Source organism: Humulus lupulus, chromosome 4 (assembly GCF_963169125.1).
Source record: "Humulus lupulus chromosome 4, drHumLupu1.1, whole genome shotgun sequence".
In the NCBI taxonomy this organism is placed as follows: domain Eukaryota; kingdom Viridiplantae; phylum Streptophyta; class Magnoliopsida; order Rosales; family Cannabaceae; genus Humulus; species Humulus lupulus.
Genome location: NC_084796.1, coordinates 114,811,556 through 114,824,654, shown reverse-complemented (window position 1 = coordinate 114,824,654; position 13,099 = coordinate 114,811,556).

Genomic DNA, 13,099 nt, shown 5'->3' with positions numbered 1-13,099 from the left:
GAGAATAGCTTCTAGGAATTGAAGCGACGACGTATTTCGACAACATTGTTGAGTCTTCCTTCGGAGGGAGGAAATTTTGTGGTGTATTGTGATGGTTCTAGGTTGGGTTTGGGATGTGTGCTAATGCAGAATGAGAAGGTTATAGCTTATGCGTCACGGTAGTTGAAGGAATATGAGCAGTGGTACCCTACCCATGATTTGGAGTTGGCAGCAGTGGTATTTGCACTGAAAGTATGGCGACATTATCTATATGGAGAGAAGTGCGAGATATACACCGATCACAAGAGTTTAAAGTATTTCTTCACCCAGAAGGATTTGAACATGAGGCAGAGGCGTTGGCTAGAGTTGGTAAAGGATTATGATTGTGATATCCTTTATCACCCAGGGAAAGCCAATGTAGTAGCAGATGCATTGAGTAAGAGAGGCCCGGGATAGTTGTTTAATTCTACTTAGATATCGAAAGAATTGGCAGAGGAGATGTCCCGAGCAAGGATAGAGTTGGTAGTGGATCGGTTGGCCAATATTACTTTGCAGTCGACCCTACTAGAGCGGATTAAGGGGGTCAGTTAGTAGATGCACAGTTGATGGAAGTTAGAGGGGATGTCTTAGCAGGAGTGGGTAAGGACTATTCCATCTCTGAGGTTGGTTTGCTACGGTATCGGGGCCGGATCTGTGTTCCGGCTAATATGGGGATTAGACGTGAGATACTGGATGAATCCCATACTACACCATACTCACTCCATCCAGGCACCAGGAAGATTATCAGGATCTACGGACGTTGTATTGGTGGACCGGAATGAAGAAGGATGTGGTGAAGTATGTGGCCAGGTGTTTGACCTGTTAGAAAGTGAAGGTTAAGCATCAGTGACCAACGGGGTTGCTACAACTTTTGGGTATTCACGAGTGGAAATGGGAGGATATTACGATGGATTTCGTGGGAGGTTTACTCAGGACAGTGGGGCTAAATGACTCGGTCTGGGTGATAGTTGACAAATACACCAAGTAAGCTCACTTTCTTCCAATGAAGACAACTTATACTGTGGATCAGTACGCAGAGCTATATGTGAGGGAGATTGTACGTCTCCACGAGGTTCCTAATTCTATAGTGTCAGACTGGGACCCTATCTTTACCTCCAAGTTTTGGGGTGGATTGCAGAAGGCTATGGGGACTCAGTTGAAGTTCAGCACGACCTTTCATCCTTAGACTGATGGACAGTCTGAGAGAACAATTCAGGTATTGGAGGACATGCTCAAAGCATGAGTGATAGACATTGAGGGGTCTTGGAGTAAGTATCTCCCATTGATTGAATTTTTATAAAACAATAGTTATCAATCAACGATTGGAGTAGCTCCATATGAGATGTTATATGGGAGGAGATGTAAATCATCCATTCATTGGGATGAGATGGGTGAGAGGAAGTATTTGGGATCGGACATGGTTCAAAAGACTAATGAAACTATCAAGAAGATCTGAGCTCGAATGCTCGCTTCGCAGAGCAGACAAAAAAGCTATGCTAATGTTGGGGTTTTATGCCCTAATTAAAACCCAAATTCTTTGTAATCTCATTTTATTATCAATAAAAGAATAGAAATCATTTTTTGTCTTGGTAAATCACTTTGCTCATATGTTTTATTTTCATGATTATTTGTTTAATATAAACTTCTATTAAATCCCGAGCATATAGCTAATCTTATTTATAGTGACGTAATCACAGTGGAATATAAATATGATTATATGTTCAAAAATATGTTAGTCCTAAGATTATTCAGTGCACCGGATTTACACTGACTTGCCAATCTACGATATGATCTACTTACACATTACAGTGTTATGTTCTTTCCAGAACATTAGCAAAGTAGATAAGATCGGATGTATTTGTTACATCGGACATGATCGATATTGATAGTTGATAAGATAAGTAAACATACCGTTATTATCTATTCTAGTCATATCATATAGTTGACCATAGGTCAATTCAATCTCAATTCTGAGTGGTTAGTATTCTAACTGATTGTATTATTTGAGTTCTTTGACTTGTTCGTTACCAGCTTACCCTACGGACTAGCCCATACTTACATCTTGGGAACTCGGTAGTATAATTGAGTGGGAGTGTTAATCATAGATATGAACATCTATAGCTTCTGATGAAGAAGTGAAATGATGGTTTCCTTTTAGTTTGGTTCAAGGTGATAAATGATAGAGATCTCATTTCAGTAATTAAATTAGTTTACTAAAATATCATTTACAAGGAACTAAGTGTTTTAAGGATAAAATACAATGAGGGGTAAAACGGTATTTTAGTCCTATCTCATTGTAGACCGTCTATAGAGGATTGAGTGAAAATTATGGTTGTAACAATGGATAATTAATAGCGTATCTATATTTTTTATAGAGCGTTCTATGAATTCAAGAGTGCAATTCCGAGTCTATAGTGGAGTCACGAGGAATTAATAAGTTAGTAAATTTATTTGTTAGATTTATGATAACTTATTGGAGCTTGATTTCATAGGCCCATGGTCCCCATTGTACCTTGGATAAAATCATCTAGATAGTCTCAATTAATTGATTTAATCATCAATTAGAATTATCAAAGTTGACCAGGTCAATTTTGGATAGTTTCACAGAGTTGTGTAATTTTGAGAAGAAAAGAGAATTTATGGCAGATTTATAAATTAAGATAAATTGGTATCTAAATTAATAAATAAATTTAAATCAAGGTTCAAATTATAAATAATTAATTTGATAAATGATTTAAATAATTAAATCAATAGAAAATAATACAGGCCTTGATTTTAAGTCCAATGGGCTTATAATCAAATGGGAAATTTCACGGGCCTATAGCCCATGATAATTTCGACCTAGGGCTTCAAAATGGCTGTTATTTTATTGATTTTTTTAATTAAATTAAATGGCCTAATTGAGTCTATAAAAGGAGTGCTTAGAGAGAAGATTTCAGAGACGACAGATAAGTCACAAGTCAGATTTTCTGATAGTTTTATATTCTCTCTAAACACAAGTCCTTTTCTAAGCCACTTTGTTATTTTCTCTTCTTCTCTCTGTATCTATCTCATGTGTTGAGAATTGCCCACACTAGTCTAGGTGGTTCTAAGGATACATTGGAAGATCGTGAAGAAAATAGAAGATCGGTTCAGTTTCTTGATAATACTCTGCGACAGAAAGGATACAAGAGTTAGAGAAACTGAAGGAAGGACTCTTAATTCTGCTGCGTATACTGTAAGTATTATATTATTTGTTTATCTTTGAATTCAATTTTAGAAACATGTTTTAGGCTATCCCGTATTAATTTGTTTAATATTAGATATACATGAAAATAAATAAAGATCCTGTATAAGCTAATCCAACAGCTAATACCAAGCATAGGGACGTGGAGTTCCAAGTTGGGGACCACGTGTTTTTGCGAGTTTCACCACTGCGAGGGGTGAGAAGGTTTGGGAAGAAGGGCAAGCTGAGCACTAGATTCATTGGACCTTTCGAGATCCAGGAGAGGATCGGACAAGTGGCCTACAGATTGGCTTTGCCACCTTCGTTGTCAGGAGTTCATAATGTATTCCATATTTCTATGCTTCGGAAATACGTCTCAGATACATCTCATGTATTGAAGTATGAGGACTTGGAATTGCAGACAGATTTTTCATAAGAGGAGCGACCAGTTCAAGTCTTAGACAGGAAAGACAAGGTTCAACGGAACAAGACGATTCCTCTAGTTAAAGTGTTATAAAGGAATAGCAAGGTCGAGGATGCGACCAAGGAGCTTGAATCAGCGATGCGAAATCAGTACCCGAGTTATTCAGGTAAATTTTGAGGATGAAATTCTCAGTAGGAAGGGATAGTTGTACCAACCTGGAATTGCTAACCAGGCTTAAGGGTCTTGATTAGCGTGCCTGGAGGGCATAATTTGTTTTATGTGTTATTAAATGATTAAATGCATGATTTTGTGGCATGCATGACCATATGATTATATGAATATGTGAAATGCACGTTTATGAGTATTAAATATGCATGTGGGTCCTGTTTAGCTTATAAGGGCATATTTGTAATTTTGGCTCGTTGAGGGCATAAATGTAATTATATGAGATAAATTGTTGAGACCACATTATTATGTGGATATATTTGCAACATATGGTTCGAGACGTTCCTAGTGAGCGGATTGAAGAAATAGTCACAGTTGGGATTAATACCCGGCTCGGTGGAGCCTGGGGGTATTTTTGGGAATTTAGAAAATATATCGAGGAATTATTAGATATTGGATAGATAATCGATAATTAATTGGGTGACGGGATTAATTGGTGGATTTTAGGAACACTCGAGGAATTAGCGGGAATTGGGAGCAAATGACTATTTTACCCCTAGATTAATTAAAGGATTAAGTATTATGTGGGAGGGCAAAATGGTCTTTCCATAGAAGGGATATATTCAGAGTTACTTAGGAATAAACAAGAAAAAAATAGAAGCCTCATGTTCTCTCTCTCTCTCGATTCTTACACACACTCTCTCTCTCTCTCACTTGTGCCTTGAAGCTAGGGGAAAGTGCAGTGAACTTAGGCATTTAACTGTGATTTTGGAAGCAAAATTGAAGGGGAGGGCTCGGGCAAAGCTGAAGGGGAGGCTTGAAGACTTGAAGCTAAGCAACCAGAAAACTCAGCTGGGAAATTGGGCTCCAATTTGAGGTAAGAACTTTGGTCTTAATCTCTGAGTTTTTGATGGGTTAGTTTAGGTAAATTATGGGTTCTTGAGTATGAATTGAATGATGAGTTAGACTGAGTTTATGGGGTGATAATGGCTAGAGAATTGGGATAGTGACTTTGGTATTGTTGCTATGGTTGTGGGATTAAAAATGGGTGATATGGTCTTGAATTCGTAGCTAGTTTGGAGTGTGTTAAGGAGGTTTGCTAGGGGAAATTCTGGGTTGGTTTCTTGGTGTTCTTGGCTAAAAAGAAGAAGAGAAACCCAATATTTTTCTGGGTTCGAAGGGGGCGCACCACGACCCAGCCTGGGGCGCTGCGGCGCGTGTGGCCATTTTGGCTTGGGTATGGCCTCTGACTTGGGGGTGCCCCACGACCCACTAGGCCAAGTCGCGGTCCGCCTCCCCCTTTGACTTGGGTATTTTTTCTCTGGCTTGGGGCAAGTCGTGACCCACTAAGCCAAGTCGTGACCCGCCTGAGGATTTTAGCCCTAGAATTGGTAAGTCTCAGGGGTTCGAAACTAGGTGCTCAGGACAATTTCTACTACCCGGTTTAGTAGAAACTGAAGGCCCAGAGGCTAGTTTCTGTCGTCTAGGTATTTTATCTTGATTGGAAGTTAACAGATACCCATTGGCCCTTGTGACTAGGTTTATCGCCAAGGCTCAGGGCTAAGGATCGTGCTCGGAATCATTTCGTTCGCTCCATTCAGACATAAAGGTAAGAAAACTGCACCCTTTGTGTGGTTGTGTTGGGACTAAGGTTCCCTATCATTTAACACAAATGTTGTATGATTATTATATGCCACGAGAGCATGAAATAAACGTCCTAAGAGTGTCGGGGCTAATATTTGCGCACAGGATGCAGCTCGGCCACTGAGAGCTGGGGTCAGCTAGATAATCACTGGGCTCGGCCTAAGCGTGCCGGAGTTAGTAGGTTAAATAGAGGGTGCGGCCTAAGGGCGTCGACCCTGAGTTTTGTATGAGGAATATGATAAACTGATGAGTATTGATATGTTTACCATTGCTAATCTGGTGCTTATATCTTGTTAAATACTGGGATGAATGGCTTGTGAATCATTGATTGTCCTCTCTGATTAGGTGATTGTTATTACATGCTGAATAATTGGTTAACTGTTTTATAGATCATTTGATTGTCGTCATTGTTTGTGCTATGCTATATGGTTTTCTTGCTAGGCCTCAGCTCACAGGTGCTACGTGGTGCAAGTAAAGGCAAGGGTAAGATGGATCAACCATGAGTTGGAGAGCTCTGGGGGCGAGGTGTACATTGTCAGCTGCTCGTTCGCCACGACCGAGGGATTGTACAGGGACAGAAAACCTAAAATGTGTATTTTTCCATTAGAATGGACTTTGCTTGTATTTGAATTTTGAAAGTTTGTAAATTTTTCCTTTAACCCTGTTTTTTGGATCCCATGTACTAAACATTTATCTTAATGACAATTATTTGTTTATAACCAAAATATTTTAACCCTGACTTGATTATGTCTTTAGGATCACATTTTTATTTAAATGACTTGATTATCAAGTCTTGCACTGTTTTAAACACATAGTGTAACGGTCTTGGTTATCCAGGGCATTACAGACCCGCAGGATTATTGCAACCGATAAAGATCCGTGAGTGGAAATGGGAAATGGTCACCATGGAATTTCTTACCGGGTTACCACACAATCCGAAGGGACACGATGCTATCTGGGTTATCGTGGATAGATTGACAAAATCTGCCCATTTCTATCCTACTAAGATGTCTGATGGTGCAGATAAGATGGCAGACTTGTACATTGCTGAGATAGTGCGATTAGATGAGGTTTCCATCCCTATAGTGTCTGATCGTGATGGATGATTTACCTCCGCGTTTTGGAGAAGAATGCAAATGGGATTGGGAACTAAACTCAAGTTTAGTACTGCCTTCCATCCACAAATGGATGGCTAGAGTGAACGAACAATTCAGACCTTGGAAGATATGCTGAGAGCTTGTGTGCTGTATTTTCAAGGTTCGTGGAGTGTAAAACTTCAATTAATTGAGTTTGCCTACAACAATAGCTATCACGACTCGATAAAAATTGCTCCGTATGAGGCACTATACGAAATAAAATGTCGATCTCCAATCCACTGGCACGAGACCGTTGAGAGGAAATTCTTGGGATCAGAATAGGTAGACCAAGCTACGGAAGACATTAGGTTAATCTGTCAAAGGTTGCAGACCTCTATAGAATGACAACACAAATATGTTGATCGCCGTTGGAGACCATTATAATTTGAAGTTGGTGACAAGGTAATGTTAAAGATAGCTCCACTGAGAGGAGCTATGAGGTTCGGGAAAAAGGGCAAGTTGAGCCCTAGGTGCATAGGACCGTTTGAGGTTCTAGAACGCATTGAAAAGGAGGCTTACCAACTAACCCTTTTGCCCATGTTCTCTAGAGCTCACGATGTATTCCATGTGTCAACCTTAAGGAAGTACGTGAATGACCCCACTCATGTGTTAAGTTACGATGAAATTAGCATAGATCCTCAGCTAAGCTATGAGGAAAAACTGGTCGCGAATCTAGATCGAAGAGACAAGGTGATAAGGAACTAAACAATACCTTTGGTAAAGGTGTAGTTGTGTAACCACGACATTGAAGAGGCGATCTTGGAAACGGAAGCCAATATGCAGGAGTCATACTCCCATTTGTTTTGAGTTTCGAGGACAAAACTTCTATAAATTGTAGGAATTATAACATCTCGTATTTTGAACACCGTTAGTAGCCGGTGAAAATTTTTGTTTAATATTATTCGATAAATAATATTATGTGAAATTATGTTATTTCATGAATGTGTATAGGCACTATGCTAATTTGATAAAGGGTTTAGGCCTATGCAAAGAAAATTGGTCTTGGACCGAGGGGCAAACCCTAATAACGAAAAAATCTCGGATTAGTAAAATGGGGATTACTACGGCATAAAAATATTTGGCAACTAGGACTGTATAGTCAAGCCAGTAAATTTAAGAAAAAATGATTGAGGATTTAATTCCAATCTACTGGGCTGAAGATTGAAAATTCTTGCTCGAGCCTCTAAGGGCATTTTGGTCAATTCGAGTAAATTACCTAAATTATGTGTTATGTGACAAAATTTATTTTTGGTCACATTTTTTTATTTTAGCTTGGAGATATTTAAAAATTATAAGGTTAAAATTTGTTTAAATTTGGAGAGTGAAATTACCAAAGGGCCCTTTAGTGAATTAGAAGTGAGTTAAAAAGGGTGAGGGCATTTTAGCCATTTCCAAAGGTGCAGAGAGGGTGTGATGGGCAGCTAGGCTATGCCCTAGTTTACTCAAGTGTCTATGACACCTACCCTAGGAAGAGTAAGAGGCTACCTCACTCATTGGCTAAACCTCCAATCATTCCCTCTTACACATCCAATCATTATTTCTTTTAATTTCTTTTTTCCTCAAGAAAGCAAAAATGGCTCTCTCCATTTCTCTCCCCAAAACCGAGAGCTCTCTCTCTCTACCCTCCATGGCTGCCATTTTCGTTGCTCAAGCTTAGGCACTCACTCTCCATTGAAGGAAGGGGAGAAGCTCAAGTGCACACCAAGGAAGAGTAAGTTCGAACCCTACTCCATTTTTTTTCTCCTCTCTTCTTCTTCAAATCTGAAACCCTAAGGGGTGGATATGCATGCACGTGATTCTAATGGCCATGCATGGCATGGATCTTGTATTCTAGGGTTCAAGAGAGGTGGTTCTAGGAGTATCTCAAGATTTGAAGCTTGTTGATATTTTAGTGAGAACAAAGGTAAGGATTTTAGAGTTTTAGTAATTTTCCACTCATCTTCATCTTCTACCCAGACATTCTTTAAAAAAATCTGCATGTGAAACTATTGGGGCTCGGTTTGAGTATATAGAACCGTTAAAGGTAGATTTTTGGTTTATATTAGTAGATTTGGTTGTATAGACTATTTTATTGGTCATTGGAGTTTATTTTAGGCTTGAGGTTTAGATTGGGTGATTTGCATGCATGCAAGTGGCTAGGGTTTTGTTAGTTGTGTTTATTTTGCTAGAATGTGTAAAAATGCATGTTGTCATGTTTTTGTGGTCTGACTTCCAACAGGCAAGATCATATCTTAATACCACTGTTTGTGGACATAATTTATACGGTTGCATATTTCTAGATGAGTACTTGAGTTTAGGATTTGGAAGATAAAAAAAAGTGTTTTCAAACCTGAGTTATGAACTTTTTGGCATCTTGATGCAATCTGGAAAATTTCTGGGCAGCATGCACTGCCCAAATTATTTTGAATTTTAAACACATTTTACTGAACCAAAAGCAATGAAATTTGGTAAAATGTTTGTTTAAATATGTATAAGCTTCACAGAAATTTTTTAGAGGAAAATGAAAAATGTTTAAAGAGTAATGTTTTTTCAAAAGTTTCCCTAATAATCTGAAAACGAAATTTTGGGGCAGCAAGCACTACCCATATTTTCTTACATTTTTTTAATAGGTTCCTCTATCCTAAAAATTATGAAATTTTAAGAGACACTAAATTTGATATGATTAAAGATCTTGGTAAAATTTTAGAAAAAATTGGGCTACGGTGTAAGAGAAATAATTTTTTTAAAGAACCCTAATACTCTGAGAGAAACTCCTAGGCAGCAAGCACTGCCCAAATTTCTTTAAATGGATTAATGGGTTTTTCCATACCAAAAATTATGAAACTTGGTGAGGAATTTTTTAAGATATGTATTAGGGCCCTGGTAAAATTTTAGATTAAAATATGTCACATGTTAAGAATAGTAATTTTCTAAGTTTCCCTAGAAACGGGGAAAAATATTATTTTCGAAATTTAACAAAAAATGAGTTTTGGGAGGTTAGTTCTCCTAACCTAAATTGAATTTTTGATGTGAGCTTTCTCATAGTTCCCGTCATTAGGATGCATAATACGTGAACGATACTCAAAAGGGTTGTGGTTAGAGAACTTAACATAGAATACGAGCTTAAAAGAGGGGTTTTTATCACGTTAAAATGAATAATGAAAAAAGTTAGGTTTGGAAATGGAAATGAAGTTTTTTTTTTTAAATATAGCTAAAGTTTTGGATATCTAACCAATCCCAAATTAGCTTAAGGTTATTGAGAATTTATTTTTACCATTTTCTAAACACGGGGTCTAATTGCACTTTCTTTTCAAAAATGACGTAATAAAGATCCGAGGTTATGGATTAAAGATAGAAAAAATGGGAGTTTATTTTTATAAAACCGTAAATTGAAAAGTATTATCGTCAACGGATAATAAATTGTAAAAGGTTGAAACGCGGTATTTTTGGGTAAAGAATGGAAAACGGTAAACTCCGTAATTGAGTAAAAAGTCAGTAGTTTTCTAAGATTAAGAGTTGTTTAAAACTCATTTTATAAGTAACTGAAATACGCGTAATATGATTGAAAGAGTTGTCTAGAGATAGAATATTAAAATGCACAACGCGGAGAGCATGTTGTGGTAAGGACGATTTTCTCAGGAAGCCGTAAATTGATTAAAGTGGAATCTTGTCTTATACATTGTGAAGTGTATAAGAGATATTTTTAGTATAGAGTCTCTAAGAGAACTTTATTGAACGTAACTATCATAGAATATTAGATATACAGGTATGTCATATTTTAATCCGAGTACACTATATTAATTACAATAACCGTGAAGGGAAAAAGTGGATAGCGGAGTTAAATGATCCAGCTGGTAACTAAGGACTCAAACTAAGTTAGCCTTTCTCTTTCTTGGATACAACATGAATATACTAGTGTGTGCTTGTAGTAGTAGATTACACTAGTTTTGTTTGGGTTATTAAGACCAGGGTATGCTTAATTCCTACTCTTGCAATGCTTTGGCATTCTGTGGATAAATGGTAAGTAGGTTCGGGTCGAAACCAGAACCATAGCAATATATAATTCAGGTTGGAGCCAGGACAATGGTAATATAGTCCGGGTTGGAGCCAAGACATAGTATGTATATAGTCTTAGTTGAAGCCAGGACAATGGTAATATAGTCCGGGTGGGAGACATGACATGGTAAGTATATATTCCGAGTTGAAGACAGGACAATGGTAATATATCCCAGGTTGGAGCCAGGACATGGTAAGTATATAGTCAGAGTTGAAGCCAGGATAATGGTAATATAGTCTGGTTTAGAGCCAGGACGTAAATGTGGGAACTGGGTTGTGCCCGGATCCCTTGTTGGTAATTTAATTTCTTAGTCATGATTTGTGGTAAATAGAATTGAATATTCTGAGAATCTTCTTAGTGCAGGATGTTATTATATGAGTGATATATTGTATGTTCTGGGAATTTGCTGAGTGTAGGTTATTGTGTTAAGTGTGAACTTGGTTGTTAGAAACAACAAAAGTTATAGTTTGATATGGTTATCTATGTTGGATGATTTGGGAACTTTTCTAAATACAAGGTGTTTTGATATGTATGAACATTGGTTGTTGGGTGCAACCAATGTGCTTGATTTTTTGTATGACTATTATTATGAATTGTATGATAGGGTTGTAATTTATCCAATACCCTAGTGACTGGTAGTGGTAACTACCTTAGGGCAACCCATTACTGGGTTTAGTATATTTTTGTGCAAGGCTATTCTTACTAAGTGTTTTCCCTTACCTAGTTGTTTCATTTTGTAGGTAAGTGCAAAGGCAAAGTGCAGTCGTGAGCGCTAGAGTTTGCTTGTGGATATGTACATGTGGCCCGACATGGGGAGGTTTTGATGGAACACCATTTTGAAAAGAAACATTGAGAGCTTGTTATTTTTTTTATGACATTTGTTTTACTTTAACTCTGTAAAAGATTAGTTGTAATTCCATTTGCTAAAACTAAAAGTGTGAGCACACGATCTTTTTAAAAGCTTTTTTATATGGATTTTCAGTACAATGAATTCAAGTAAATGTTTAAATTTCCGCATGTTTTGGTCTTGTTTGTTTTGAGGGTTGTTACAACCTTGTCGAAGACCCCTTTGAGGCACTACTTTCCCACTGGCTGCTCCATTTATAAGAATCGAAAAAGAGACCGAGGTCATACAATTCATAATATTTTTTATCCAAATATCATCATCATCACCAAGGCATCTCATCATTACTATAATAAAGGACCAATCAACTCGATCATAGGCTTTTGATATATCTAATTTTAAATCCATACTCTTTTCATTATCGAATCACCCTTTTCCCATAGTATGAAGGCTCTCAAAACCAATAATGGCATTATCATAGATAAATCGCCCACCTAGAAAAACACTTTGGTTGCCTGAGATCACTAAGGGCATACTATCCTTCATTCGGTTTGCAAGACATTTAGAAATAATCGTATAGATAACATTGCAAAGACATATGGGCTGAAACTTCCTAATGCTAACTGGATTTGACTTCTTAGGGATCAAACAAATCAGGTTATTATTAAGCTCCTTACAATCTACATTGTTATTAAGAACCTCCAAGCACAATCAAGTCACTGAAGGCCCCACTAACATCCAATGATTTGGATAAAACAAACTAGGAAAACCATTAGGTCAGGTGTTTTAAGAGGAAGAATCTGAAATAAGGCACTATTAATCTCATCAACTGTAAAAGGAGCCAAAAGCCTATCATTCATTTCCACGGTCATCCGATGGGGAGCACATCTACCAAAATCCTTAAGAAGAGAATCAGTAGCACCATGAGAAGTAAATAGTCTCAAAATAACGACAACAAACCTCTTCAATGCCATCTATACTCTCTTGCCACTGCAAATCATTGTCAAAGAGACCCTTGATCTCATTTTTCTGACGTCGCCCATTAGCTTTATTATGGAAATACCGAGTATTCCTATCTCCATGTTGAAGCAAAAAGGCTCTACTCCGCTGCCTCCATATCATTGCTTCCATGTATAAAATCGTTGTTAAACTATTCTCAAGGAGCTTTGCTCTTAACCAGTCAGCCTTTTCACAAGACTCCGACAAAGCCTCAATTTCAGCATTAAGACTCTCCTTGTGCTTATTTAATTCCTTCCTGTGCTTGTTGTTCCATTTACTAGGATGAACACCATATAGCTGAATATTGTTCTTAAGATCTTTGACAGAAAGAATCCCCTTAGAGTGGTTCTAAACCTCCGAGCCAACTTGTTGATACTCCTCGCTCATAGCCCAAGCTTGTTCATAATGAATCTCGCCCTCCATTTCCTTTGTGACACCTTGGCCTTGTGAGGAATTGAGTTGAACCTTAGAAGAATAAGCTGATGGACCAAATTCCATTACCGCAAGTGGAAAACTTTAGCCACATCAAATAATTGACAACGACCTGCATTGCAAAACACACAATCAAGACGTTCAAAAATGAGATTATTATGTCTACCATTACAACATGTAAAAGAACCTCCGTTAA